This window comes from Lacerta agilis, chromosome 5 (assembly GCF_009819535.1).
Source record: "Lacerta agilis isolate rLacAgi1 chromosome 5, rLacAgi1.pri, whole genome shotgun sequence".
Lineage (NCBI taxonomy): Eukaryota > Metazoa > Chordata > Lepidosauria > Squamata > Lacertidae > Lacerta > Lacerta agilis.
Window position 1 is genome coordinate 2,150,255 of NC_046316.1, and position 13,758 is coordinate 2,164,012.

A 13,758-nucleotide genomic window follows, 5' to 3' on the forward strand; every position below is an offset into this window, starting at 1 on the left:
GCCGGACTATATTTTTTTTGGGGGGGGGGAATGAACTAATTCCTATGCCCCACAAATAACCCAGAGATGCATTTTACATAAAAGAACACATTCTACTCATGGAAAAATACACCGATTCCCATTACATAAAAGAACACATTCTACTCATGTAAAAACACCAGGCATGCGAAGCTGCGGTGGCCATTTTAGGAGAGGGCAATGGCGACCTTAAAGAGCATTCTCCCCCACCCCAGTCCCAAAATTACCCAGTCCCAAAATCACACACCCCAGCAAAACAATCCCCTCAGAGCTGGTCTTACTCAGTGCAACCTCTCAGGTATGCCTCCTGCTCCGTGTTTGTTTTTTTCCCCTCGGAGCATGCGAAGCTGCGGCGGCCATTTTAGGTGAGGGCACAGGCATTGTTGCTCTGGCCAGGTCTGATGATGTCGACGGGCCATCTGCCTTTCTATTGGATGCTGTTGGAGTCTTCATTCCTTTTGCTGGTGAGGTATAATAGGCGCACCATTTTTTTTTTTTGGCCATTATTCTATATTTTAGGCATGACAGGTGTGTGTTTTTTTTAAAAAAAAAATTATTATGCCAGATCCTTCCTCGATGGTCATGTTACACTTTGTACTAATTTTGTCCACCGTGCACACAATGGGAACATTTATATATATATATAGATTTTATGTTTGTGAAGAAAGGAACAGGGGTGGTAGGGGTGAAATCAGAAATGTCTATAATTTGCACTGTGGAATTTTGTTGTACGTCTCCAAGATTTCAGTTGATCTCCTGAGAAATCTCTATTTGGGACAAGAAGCTACAGTTAGAACTGGATATGGAATAACTGATTGGTTCAAAATTGGGAAAGGAGTACGACAAGGCTGTATATTGTCTCCCGGCTTATTTAACTTATATGCAGAATTCATCATGCGAAAGGCTGGGCTGGATGAATCCCAAACCGGAATTAAGATTGCCGGAAAAAATATCAACAACCTCAGATATGCTGATGATACAACCTTGATGGCAGAAAGTGAGGAGGAATTGAAGAACCTTTTAATGAGGGTAAAAGAGGAGAGTTCAAAATATGGTCTGAAGCTCAACATCAAAAAAACTAAGATCATGGCCACTGGTCCCATCACCTCCTGGCAAATAGAAGGGGAAGAAATGGAGGCAGTGAGAGATTTCACTTTCTTGGGTTCCATGATCACTGCAGATGGTGACAGCAGTCACGAAATTAGAAGACGCCTGCTTCTTGGGAGAAAAGCAATGACAAACCTAGACAGCATCTTAAAAAGCAAAGACATCACCTTGCCAACAAAGGTCCGTATAGTTAAAGCTATGGTTTTCCCAGTAGTAATGTACGGAAGTGAGAGCTGGACCATCAAGAAGGCTGATCGCCGAAGAATTGATGCTTTTGAATTATGGTGCTGGAGGAGACTCTTGAGAGTCCCATGGACTGCAAGAAGATCAAACCTATCCATTCTCAAGGAAATCGGCCCTGAGTGCTCACTAGAAGGACAGATCCTGAAGTTGAGGCTCCAGTACTTTGGCCACCTCATGAGAAGAGAAGACTCCCTGGAAAAGACCCTGATGTTGGGAAAGATGGAGGGCACAAGGAGAAGGGGACGACAAAGGATGAGATGGTTGGACAGTATTCTCGAAGCGACTAACATGAGTTTGGCCAAACTGCGGGAGGCAGTGAAGGATAGGCGTGCCTGGCGTGCTCTGGTCCAAGGGGTCACGAAGAGTCGGACACGACTGAACGACTGAACAACAACAACAACTATTACTGTCAACAGCTTGTGGGGACCAGGGAATGTTTGTAAGAGGTATCCAAATCCAGTGGATTCATCATATGAGCCACTTTGCTTGTAGGTCACATCACTGCAAGCTCAACTCTAAACTCCTTCTCCTTCTAACTAGCCTCCAGCTGGGACAGGGTCCTCTCACACAGAGCCCCTTCCCTTTGTTTCCCTTAATGGCCCATCATGCAGGCTATCCCCTCCACACAGGAAGCTAGCCTGGCTTATACTTTAGCAATTGCTGGATCCAGGGGTTAGAAGGGTCTCAATTCCCCCCCCCCCCCGGCAATTCATAACAATAGGAAACAAGGCCAGGAAGGCATGGTGGGGCAAGGCCATGGAAAATGTAGACACCTGAGTCATTAAGAGTCAAACTATTGGTTATGCTAAATATGTAAAGGTAAAGGGACCCCTGACCATTAGGTCCAGTCAAGGCCGACTCTGGGGTTGTGGTGCTCATCTCGCTTTACTGGCCGAGGGAGCCGGCATTTGTCCGCAGACAGCTTCTGGTCATGTGGCCAGCATGACTAAGCCACTTCTGGCAAACTAGAGCAGCACACGGAAACCCCATTTACCTTTCTGCCGGAGCGGTACCTATTTATATACTTGCACTTTGAAGTGCTTTTGAACTGCTAGGTTGGCAGGAGCAGGGACTGAGCAACGGGAGCTCACCCCGTCGCTGGGATTTGAACCGCCAACCTTCTGATCAGAAAGCCCTAGGCTCTGTGGTTTAATCCACAGCGCCACCCGCATCCGAAATATGTAGCATGCAGTTATTTGAGTGGTTTTTAATTTTTTTATAGATATGGGGACAATGGTTATTGGGACAGTGTTGTATCAGGAGGAGAGGTTTATCCCCTTCCTATCGAGCCACACTTTGGACAAAATCCCCCTCCCCACGCTAGCCCAGCACGATGATGAAACACAGAAAACATTCCCACTGGTTTCCGCCAGTGCCCACTCCAACCCCAACTGTAGCTGGTAAATAAATAAATAAATCTCCCCTCCCTACACATGGCAGCCCCAATAACAATTGTACCACCTGACATTATTATTATTATTATTATTATTATTATTATTAATTTTCTTGGTTTGCAAAAGCACGTGCATTGTCTCTTTTTTTACAGTTCAGTTACATTTGATATGAGACATTAGTGTTGTGTACAGTATAAGGTCAGCGAAGTAAAGAGGGGGGGAGAGGAGGGGTGATGAAACTTCTAGTTTTAATCTATTTTAGTGTTTCAACTTTTATATGGTTTAAAGCAGGATTGTGAATTTTTCTTGATTTTACTGTTTTGTCTTTTGTAAACTGCTTTGAGTTTTATTTCACAACCAAGTGGTGAATACCGGTACATTTTATGAAAGAAATAGTTATACATGCGAAACATTCAGCATCATGGGTGTTTGGGACTGAGCCAAGCAGGTGATTAAAATGCTGTTTGTGCAAGGCCTGACCTCCTTCAGGAGGAAAGGTGGAATAAAAATCAAATTATTTATGTTATTATTAAAGATACATGTGTAACTGAATGAGAATGGAGAATACAGTAAGTCGACAATTTACATGGGAGCTTACATTCCAGGGATCATGACCCGGGGGGGGGGGGAGGTTTTCCTCGCCTGGGCTGGTTCACTCCAGTGGAGATCCCTCCGTGGGCTGGATTGTGCATACCCCCACGATTTTCAGCGTCTGCATAGATGCAATTTTCAGCGTCTGTGCACACGGAGTCGCGATTTCCAGTGCCACAGAAGCAAGTCCCTGCGTTGCACTGCACCGGTTTAGCGCAGCGCGCAGGGACTCGCCAGGTGGGCAGCTCGGTTCGGGGGCAGCTTGTGGGCTGGTTAAATGACCCCCATTGGCCACTTGTGGCCCATGGGCCTTAGGTTGCCTACCCCTGATCATGACTAAAGAAAAAGTTTTCTGGAAAAAATGGCATTTCTACTAACTGCAGCATGCACTCTATTTCCCGAAGTATCCTGCAGCTCAGATCACAAGCTAGTCCCCAGGATGTGTGCCAACAACTTCTGAACACCCATGCCTAACTAGCACAATTTAGCTGTTCCTGTTGGGGAAACAACACTGTCGAAGCTTGTTAGAGAGCAAGAAAGGATTCTCGTGCGGAGTGGAAATGCTTTCACAAAGCCTAGTTTATACAGCTGTGACTAATTTTCACACTAGTAGTAAAAAAACACACCAAACACTCCCAGTAGCAGACTCTTCTGTCCTTTTCTTTGGCCCTTGGTTATTATTTCTGTTTCCTTCTTGTACTGTGACTTTTGGTTCCTCTTGTTTCCTCTGCTAGATTGTGGCTTGGATTCCCTCCCATCTCTCTTATGGGTCCCATTTTTGCTCTCCTCCTGCATGGTTTCTTTTGTAGTAGCGTGGAATTGTCAGATGTATGGATAGGGTTGATATACCCCCCCCCAAAAATTGTCTTTCACTTAGACAAGGGCATAGCATGGGGATGCCAGGGATGTTGTGGACCCAGGCACACAGTTTTGAGGGGGCACAACCTGGCACTCCCACGCAGGTGGCCAAGGGAGGCAGGCAAGGGGCAAGTCAGAGAAGAGGCAGCGAGACCGGCAGGGATGTCCGTTCCATGTCCCTGCCTCCTATCATGCCACCACCTGCTACCCCCCCCCCCCAAGTCCAGCTCAGGAATCAGCAGCAGCCATCTCCACCAGCCTGGGGGGCTTCCAAAAAGGTGGTGACGATGAGACAGCCAAGCCACCTTGGAAAGCTTGCAGGGTTCCTCTGGAGCACCCCAGTGCGTTTCCCAGCTCTTGGCCCAGTACTTCTCTTCTGCGGCAACTGCCACGCAACAGAGCTACCCCAACCAGGACACCCCCCCAACAACAGCTGCCCCAGCCTTGGGGCACTTCAGTCTCCGGCATAAGGCCACTCAGACCTGGGACTGCCAGGCTTGGGCATGTGTTCCTGCGCAAGTGTTTGCAGGGAAGGCCGTGTTGCGTTTCACACTCAGCCAGCCCCCGACTCAGCGGCAAGGGCTGGGCTGGCATGGCTGCTCCATTCACCCTCCGTGCCCCACCCCCGGCATGCCCTGCCTCCTGGTGCATGCGTGCGCCTCCGGCAACCCATGATATGCTGCTGTACTTAACACACAAATTAGGTGCATTATACAACACTAACAGTGGGAATTCCACAGCACAGCACTTGGCCTTGCAGCCTTAGAATGTTTCAGCACATGGTTAGGGGAGAAGCCAAAATGAGAGGATTGATTTGATGGCTATTGATGTTACAGCACCTCTTAATTCCTATGTGAGCATTCCATGCTCTGGTAACAGGACGGCTTTTGTTCTGGGTATCAGATCTCTAGGAAGTAAAATCTGGTGGGGCTTAGGTCAGGGTCTTTTTTGTGATGGCACCACAACCGTGAAATGCTTGTTCCATGGGGGCTTTTGGTTAGCTTTTGGTGATAGTTGGTGGGCAAAACAGTTTTGCTCTTTTGGGTGTTGTCTTTTAAAAAGCTTTCCATTCTTAATTTTTGTTCCTTAGTTTTTGCTGCAGCTTCCTTGATAGGTAAATTGGAAGCTTCTCTCTCTGTGAATTGTTTGTATAGGCTACTGTGATATAATTGAATGGCATGTGTACTTTGAATGTTGTATTTGCGTGTTTCTTCAAAGAAAAGCAGTTAACATTATAAATAAACAGAGAATATAGTGGGCCAAAATCCATCTGACTCTTCAGAACAACATTAAGCTCATGCAACCTGAGAAAAGAGGGTTGCATTTTGAGGGTGGGGGTTTAGCTCAATGGTAAAGCACACACTTTGCTTATGCAGCATGCAGGTTCAGTCTCTGGGCTGTCCTGCAGGGGCAGCTGCACCGTGGAGGTGGGCCACAGAGTCACCTTTCTTACAGCAGCATTGCTATGGCTTACCAGGGCTCTGGAGGTGCACTGGCAGATGCACCCACGCATGCCTGGCCTTGCCACCACCTTACGCCAACCACCGGCTCTCTCGGTAAGGGGTGTCAACTCCACTGTCAGGAGGGCCTCTCTGTGTCCCACCCCTACTCCTGCTTTCCAGTCAAAAAAGATCTCTGTAGTTTGCTAGGAAGTACAACTGCTTTGAGATCCTAGAGAGCCACAGATAGAACAGCATAGGTAGGGGGCCAGCTGGGGGCCAGAGCTCCTGCAATATTTCTGATGATAGGGCTGCCCCCCAAGTTCCGTGGAAGCTGTGCGTGCACACCATGGGGCTTCCACACGACATGTGTGCGTGGGTGAAGTCAGAACACTGCAGGGCATGCTGACATCCTGCACTCATGCCATGGGGCTGACATCACACGGTCCTGGGCCCCCTCAATTGGGGGAACAAGGCGCACGTGTGGAGTAGCTTGCAATGGGGAAGGTGAGCCAGTGGCTAACTTGTTCTCCATGGTGCCTAGGCTGGGTGTTTGATGTTGAATGATGCCTCACAGGTTTCCACAATTCAATGCAGTGTGTGGGGTGCTTCATGTCACCCGCAGTGGTCTTCCTTCTTCCTGAGTTATAATTCCACCCATGCAGTTTCCTGCATTCTCAAGCATGTGCTATCCGCAACAAAGTTAACTGTATTCTCTGAAAAATAGGTGTGGCAAACAGTGTTTCAGCTGTTTGCCAGAATACTATCCTACAATGAATCTATGTTTCAACTGCCTATTCTATTCAAATACAAAGTAAAAACAAATAATTTTTTTTTAAAAAAAAATTCCTTCCAGTATCACCTTAGAGACCAACTAAGTTTGTTCTTGGTATGAGCCTTCGTGTGCACGCACACTTCTTCAGATACACTGAAACAACCTAAAAAAAGAGAGAGTTGAGGTAATAATAGTCTTCCATGAGGGCTTTTTTCAGGACTGATTTTCCTGAGATAACACTCACCATAAGGGGTGAATTACAAGCTGACGTAAGCTGAAAGAGCACCGAGCAACACTGACAAAATTGGAAATTCCGACTTGAACCACTTTTATCTCCAGATAAGTAGCCCTGTAAATGAAAGCAGGATCTCTGGTATGCAGAGGTGGGTGAGGTGCATATTTCCTTAGAAACACAGAGTGACACGCAAATGACCCAAAATAGTTGATATGAGAATCTAGTTGATACACGCCATCTGTGTAGAAATTCCTCATCAGCATAGAAAGCGGTTATTTTCTTCGGAAACGGACCCTGAAATAACTCATGAAGCTTAGCAGGTAACACATTTGGTGGTAAATCCAAAAAGTGGTCCATACAAAGAGCAGATAATATACTGTTATAGCTTTGCTTTAGGGGTGGGGGACCCCTAAACCCTAGAGTTTTTTTATTTGGGATGGGAAGGGAGAAATAGCAACTGCAGAGGAATTCCTGGGATGGCTTATGCAAATCAGCATGGCTGGCTTAAGGTAAAGGTAAAGGTACCCCTGTCGCGGACGACTCTGGGGTAGCACGCTCATCTTGCTCTATAGGCCGAGGGAGCCGGCATTTGTCCGCAGACAGCTTAGCTTCCGGGTCATGTGGGCAGCATGACTAAGCCGCTTCTGGTGAACCAGAGCAGCGCACGGAAATGCCGTTTACCTTCCCGCTGGAGCGGTACCTATTTATCTACTTGCACTTTTGGGCGTGCTTTCGAACTGCTAGGTTGGCAGGAGCTGGGACCGAGCAACGGGAGCTCACCCCGTCACGGGGATTCAAACCGCCGACCTTCTGATCGGCAAGCCCAAGAGGCTCAGTGGTTTAGACCACAGTGTCACCCGTTTCCCGTTGTTCCATGGCTGGCTTAGTGAAGAGCAAATTTTGTTAACATGACAAAAAGGTGTTGATGGGCCATGGAAGAGGAATGCTTTGGCCTGGGGAGTCAGATGTCACCAAGGTGATGGAGTGTGTGTTTGAAGTGACAGGAAAAGGGAGTTTCGAGCAACAGTTGCTGCCAAGAAGAAGCAGGAAGAAAGGCTGGGATCCATCCTTGGGAAGGCTGGCTGACTTGGAGAGATGCCTTGGACCCCAGGGCTGCACTGCTGTGAAGTACAAGCCCCTCTTGAAAAGTCCACGTTGTAAGATCTGGACTCCCTCCATGCAGGTGAATCTATATATATATAAATGTTCCCACTGCGTGTGCGCATGACACCACCTTCCTCCGTAACCACTGGACCAAATCTCATCAAATTAGGACAAAGCGTAACGACCATCAAGGAAGGATCTGGCGTAATAAAAATTAAAACAAACCACACCTGTAATACCTAGAATAAAGGATAAAGGGGGAAAAGTGGCGCGCCTATTATACCTCACCAGCAAAAGGAATGAAGACTCCAACAGCATCCAATAGAAAGGTGGATTGCCCATCGACATCATCAGACCTGGCCAGAGCAACAATGACTATGCCCTCACCTAAAATGGCCGCCGCAGCTTTGCATGCGCCGAGAATAATAATAAAAAAAGACGGAGCAGGAGGCATGCCTGAGAGGTCGCACTGAGTAAGACCGGCTCTGAGGGGATTGTGTCACTGGGGTGTGTGATTTTGGGACTGGGTAATTTTGGGACTGGGGTAGGGGAGAATGCTCTTTAAGGCTCCAGTGCCCTAACCTAAAATGGCCGCCGCAGCTTCGCATGTAAAATGCATCTCTGGATTATTTGTGGGGCATAGGAATTAGTTCATCCCCCCCCCAAAAAAAATATAGTCCGGCCTACCACATGGTCTGAGGGAAAGGTGCTGAAAAAGGTTGCTGACCCCTGCTCTAAAGGGACAGGGAAGAATGAAAACAGGAGCTTCCAGAATACTCTCGGGGTCAGGAGAATTTTAAAAAGCAAACAACAACAACAACAACAACAACAACAACAACAACAACAACAACAACAACCCCACAGCAACGCGTGGCCGGGCCAGCTAGTAAACTATATTTCTTAAAGCTACAGCAGTCTCCACCGCGTCTCAATTCGCCAAAGGTCCACAGACCCTAGGCGAGTGCCGGGAACCCCATGGGCTCCTGCCACTGCTCGGCAGAGAGACGCGGAGGCATCCGACTTTTGTAACAATACTGAAACAGTACCATTTCAGATTGTGGAATCAGCGTATTGACTGCTCCTTTGTATTAAAACTGCAGTGAAAACAAAAGCACAACTACGCATAGACGAAGACATAGAAGATTGCGGCTTAGTTTTCTTCCTTAGATGCTTCTCCCTAAGGTTCTGGTGGAAAGTTGCTGCCACCCATTCATGCAGAGGTTCATTCTAGGTGCGGTAAGAGGGGGGAAACAGGGTGTGGAATGGGCCTTGCTTCAGAGGACTATTGGGCTTAACATGAAGGCACTGGGATGCCCTAACATGGATTGTGAGCAGGTGGCATAGCAGGGAGCCTCAGGGAGTCTGCCAACCATTCACTGCATCTTTGCATCTCTGCCAGGCTTGGGTGGGGAAGCCTCCGAGGGGCCAAGGATTCTGTTCTCATCAACCACAATTTTCTGATTTGTATTTGTTTTCCCAAGCAAAGTGATGAAAGTGATTTGTTGCTATGTTCACACCCTCTCTAATATGTAAACCAGGGATGGCCAGCCGGGTCCCTGTGAGCTTTATCTGGCGATTGAAGGGATTTCCCCACTCTGATACCCATTCACAATTTTAATCAAAACATTGGTGCATTTTTTTATATTAAAAAGTACCCTCTCTTGTACTTGCCAGGAACATAAAATTGTTTCCTAAAGTCCCGAGGGACAGAAATAGACATTTAGGGTAGAACTAAACACTGCCTTGGCATATGTGTGTTTTGGTGGTAAAAACGATGCAGGGAAAGGATTTTCAGGGGAGAAAATCAGAGGCAGAGTGCACAGCTCTTCTCCCACTCACTGCCCCCCCCCCATGACTAGGCTTCCTTTCCTACCCCCTCATGTACAGCCAAGTTCTCTTCCACCGTTTGAATTAGAATGGAGTGTGGAGAACAATCGGACAGGGGAGTTTAAGAATCACTCCCCTTTCACCTTTTGATTTTCTCCTGGGAACAAACCAGCCATTTGCAGAAAAAGGCAAATGCAGGCTGGAGAATCCCATGTTTTCTTCACATTACCTGTAGTTCTACTGTTATTTGAAAATCTCATTGGAGTGGTTATTTCTAATGTAATGCCCTGGTCATTCGTATTTTATATCTCCTTGCTCTTTCCCTTGTGGGCGGGGCAGGGGCGTCGCAAGGGGGGGCGGGGGGCGGGCCGCCCCTAGTTCCAGGGGAGGAGGGTGACACTTTGGCCGGCCCCTCTTACCCCGCCCCGAATGGGGGCATGTCACCTTTTCCCCCTTCCAGCGGCTATTTTTCGGTGGGGGGTGGGCCAGCGAGGAGGGGGTGTCACGCTGGCATGACACCCCCTCCTTGCTGGCCCACCCCCCGCCGGAAAAAAACGCTGGGAGGGGGGGGAAAGGAAGCAGAGCAGGCGCATCCAAGCGCCTGCTCTGCTTCTCTTTTTCCACTTTCTGCCGCTTTTTTCGGCGGGGGTGGGGTGGGGTGGGCCAGTGAGGGGGGGTGTCACGCTTGCCACCCCTCCTTGCTGGCCACCCCCCGCCGAAAAAAAGCCGGGGAAAGGGGGAAATTCCCCCTTTCTGCATCCACGTGCGCCGTGCCCCTCCCCCAGAGGGTGCCTCTGCGCTGCCGCCGCCCCCAGCAGCGCAGAGGCTTGCTACGCCACTGTCAACGGGGAAGGGGAGAAGGGGTACACCTGTACCAGGCCCAAAGCCAACAGGGCCCCCAGACTCTTGGCTTTCATGTTTTTAAAAAAGAAAAGGAAGTCAGACATTTCTAATGAAAGTTATAAAACAAAGTGTGGAGACTTTGTTTTATAACAAAGCAGTACATGTGAAAAGGATCTAGGAGTCTTGGTAGACCATAAACTTGACATGAGTCAACAGTGTGATGCAGCAGCTAAAAAAGCCAATGCAATTCTGGGCTGCATCAATAGGAGTATAGCATCTAGATCAAGGGAAGTAATAGTACCACTGTATTCCGCTCTGGTCAGACCTCACCTGGAATACTGTGTCCAGTTCTGGGCACCACAGTTCAAGAAGGATACTGACAAGCTGGAACGTGTCCAGAGGAGGGCAACCAAAATGGTCAAAGGCCTGGAAACGATGCCTTATGAGGAACGGCTTAGGGAGCTGGGTATGTTTAGCCTGGAGAAGAGAAGGTTAAGGGGTGATATGATAGCCATGTTCAAATATATAAAAGATGTCCTATAGAGGGAGAAAGGGTTGTTTTCTGCTGCTCCAGAGAAGCGGACACGGAGCAATGGATTCAAACTACAAGAAAGAAGATTCCACCTAAACATTAGGAAGAACTTCCTGACAGTGAGAGCTGTTTGACAGTGGAATTTGCTACCAAGGAGTGTGGTGGAGTCTCCTTCTTTGGAGGTCTTTAAACGGAGGCTTGACAGCCATCTGTCAGGAATGCTTTGATGGTGTTTCCTGCTTGGCAGGCGGTTGGACTGGATGGCCCTTGTGGTCTCTTCCAATTCTATGATTCTAAGGCTTTGGCAATTGACAAGTGTTAATATACAGTCACGAATCAGCAAATACAGCCATAAAATAATTAAACATCTTACAGCTGCAGTAAGTTAACATTCCTTTGGCCTTTTTTGTCTATATAATGATTTTTGTATGTGTGTGTTTATCAAGGTTAGCAAAATGTGTGTGTGTGTTGCATTGCATTGCATTGCTGAGAGTTGAGAAACTGCACACATTTGTTGATTATTATTTGTATATTGAGTTTCCTCCCAGGAACACAAGGCTGTGTACATTGTTTCCCCTTCCCCGACCTTTTAATTTTCAGAACAGCTAGGTTGAGGGTTGGTGGTTCAGACACACAAAGCTGGGAAGCTCCACAGATATATCACAAAATAATAGAATTGTAGAGTTGGAAGGGACCCTGAGGGTCATCCAGTCCAACTCTCTGCAATGCAGGAATCCAACTAAAGCATCCCGGACAGATGGCCAGCCAATCTCTGCTTTAAAATCTCCAGTGAAGGAGAGTCCACAGCCTCCCAAGGGAGTGTGTTCCACCATCAAAACAAGTATGTTTAATTGATGCTATTTATAAGCGGTGGCATTTCTTTTATTTTTTAGTTTTGGTGTTTTGCTGTAATTATCAGGACTGCGAAACATTGGAGTTAAAGCAGTGAGCGACTTTTTTGGCTTTCTTTGCATGATCAGTGGGTGACATTACAAATTTGTATCTTGTTTTTACACCCAGGAGCTCAAGGTTATCCCTGCTTCCCCCCTTTATCTTTCCAACAACCCTGTGAGGTGGACCAAGTCAAGTTAATATAAGCAGAATTTATTGCCCATAGATCGCTGGAGGTGATTCCAGGCACAGGAAATCCTGTTGGCATTCCTGCTTGTGTACTACATCGTCTTCTGGACCAATAAGGGGGGGGGGCTGATTATTTCAAGTGAGATTATTTTCAAGTTTAGTGATTAAAATAATGCGTTTTTAAAGAAAAGTGGCTTCCTGCAGTTAGTTTTTAAATGGATGCTAAGAACCATCTTTTAGTGGATAGCTTGAATGAATTAAGAATGAATTTCCCACCCTTTTCCACTGCATTGTGTTACTGCATAGGCCTGCTACTACAGCTTTGCCGCGAATATAAGTCACACTAGACAGCAAATTCCATGGGCCAGCATAATAGACCCCATGTACCACAGTCCCATTCTTGTGGGACAAATTGCACATTCCCCAATTCCAAAATTGCTTTAAAAACTATGCCCCTTCAAAGCTATGAACAGCATTCTGCAATGTGTAACGTGCCATGTTGACTTCTGGAGATTTTTGTGGGTGAACACATTCTGAAACCAACTGCAAGGTCAGTTTCATACTGGAAGGATTCTTTGGGGTGTACACAGGGACAAAGGCCTATGACTCCCTTCCCCAAGAGAACATATTTATGGCTTCAAACCTTGCAAACTAGCATCAGTTGGGTGAACCTGTTGACTTCTGACAAAACCACCATGCTGGATGGCAGGGTCCGCCCTTGCAGATTCAGAAGCAAGGCTCCAGATGAGCAGTGTTGAGCAAGATTATCTAATTCAGAGTATACTGAATTAAGTTTTCTGCAGAATACATTCTCAGGTACTCATTGCCCCTTAGCTCTGGACTCCTGCTATCCCCAGAGCCAGAAGGGCTGCCCCGGGGCCTAACAAGGCAGCAGATTTTTCATTTCATTTTAGCAATTTAAATTATTTTAACTGCCTAAATACTGTGGGCAGAAGCTTCTGCACTATTAAATGAGGCAAAGGCTAGGCTGCCTAGTATTTATATCCAGTCCAGCCAATCTAGAGACTTTAAAGACCCTCCAATGTCCCTATTTTGCAGGGACAGTCACAGATTTACAGAAGCCATCCTGGTTTCTGATTTGATCCCAGAATGTCCTGCTTTTCCTTAGAATGTCCCTATTTTCATCAGAGAAATTTTGGAGGGTATGGAGTTATGTGACCCACCCCCCAAATCAAGTTGATAAGTAACGATGCAACCTTTAGAAGACACCTGAAGATAGCCCTGTATAGGGAATTTTTTTAATGGTTAATGTTTTATTATCCTTTTATATATGTTGGAAGCTGTCCAGAGTGGTTGGGTCAACCCAGTGAGATGGGCAGGGTGTAAATAATAAAATTATTATTATGGAATTTGTTGTTCAGTCGTTCAGTCGTGTCCGACTCTTCGTGACCCCATGGACCAGAGCACGCCAGGCACGCCTATCCTCCACTGCCTCCCGCAGCTTGGTCAGACTCATGTTAGTAGCTTCGAGAACACTGTCCAACCATCTCATCCTCTGTCGTCCCCTTTATGGTCCAGCTCTCACTTCCGTACATTACTACTGGGAAAACCATAGCTTTAACTATACGGACCTTTGTCGGCAAGTTGATGTCTTTGCTTTTTAAGATGCTGTCTAGGTTTGTCATTGCTTTTCTCCCAAGAAGCAGGCGTCTTCTGATTTCGTGACTGCTGTCACCATCTGCAGTGATCAT

The 13,758-nt window shown here is 47.0% G+C and overlaps 1 protein-coding gene across 2 annotated transcripts in view; it reads left to right on the top strand.

Moving 5' to 3' along the window:
- The window catches only part of WNT7B (Wnt family member 7B), a 119,415-nt gene that overhangs the window by 64,186 nt on the left and 41,471 nt on the right, over positions 1 to 13,758 (top strand). The gene's annotated exons all lie outside the window — the stretch shown is intronic.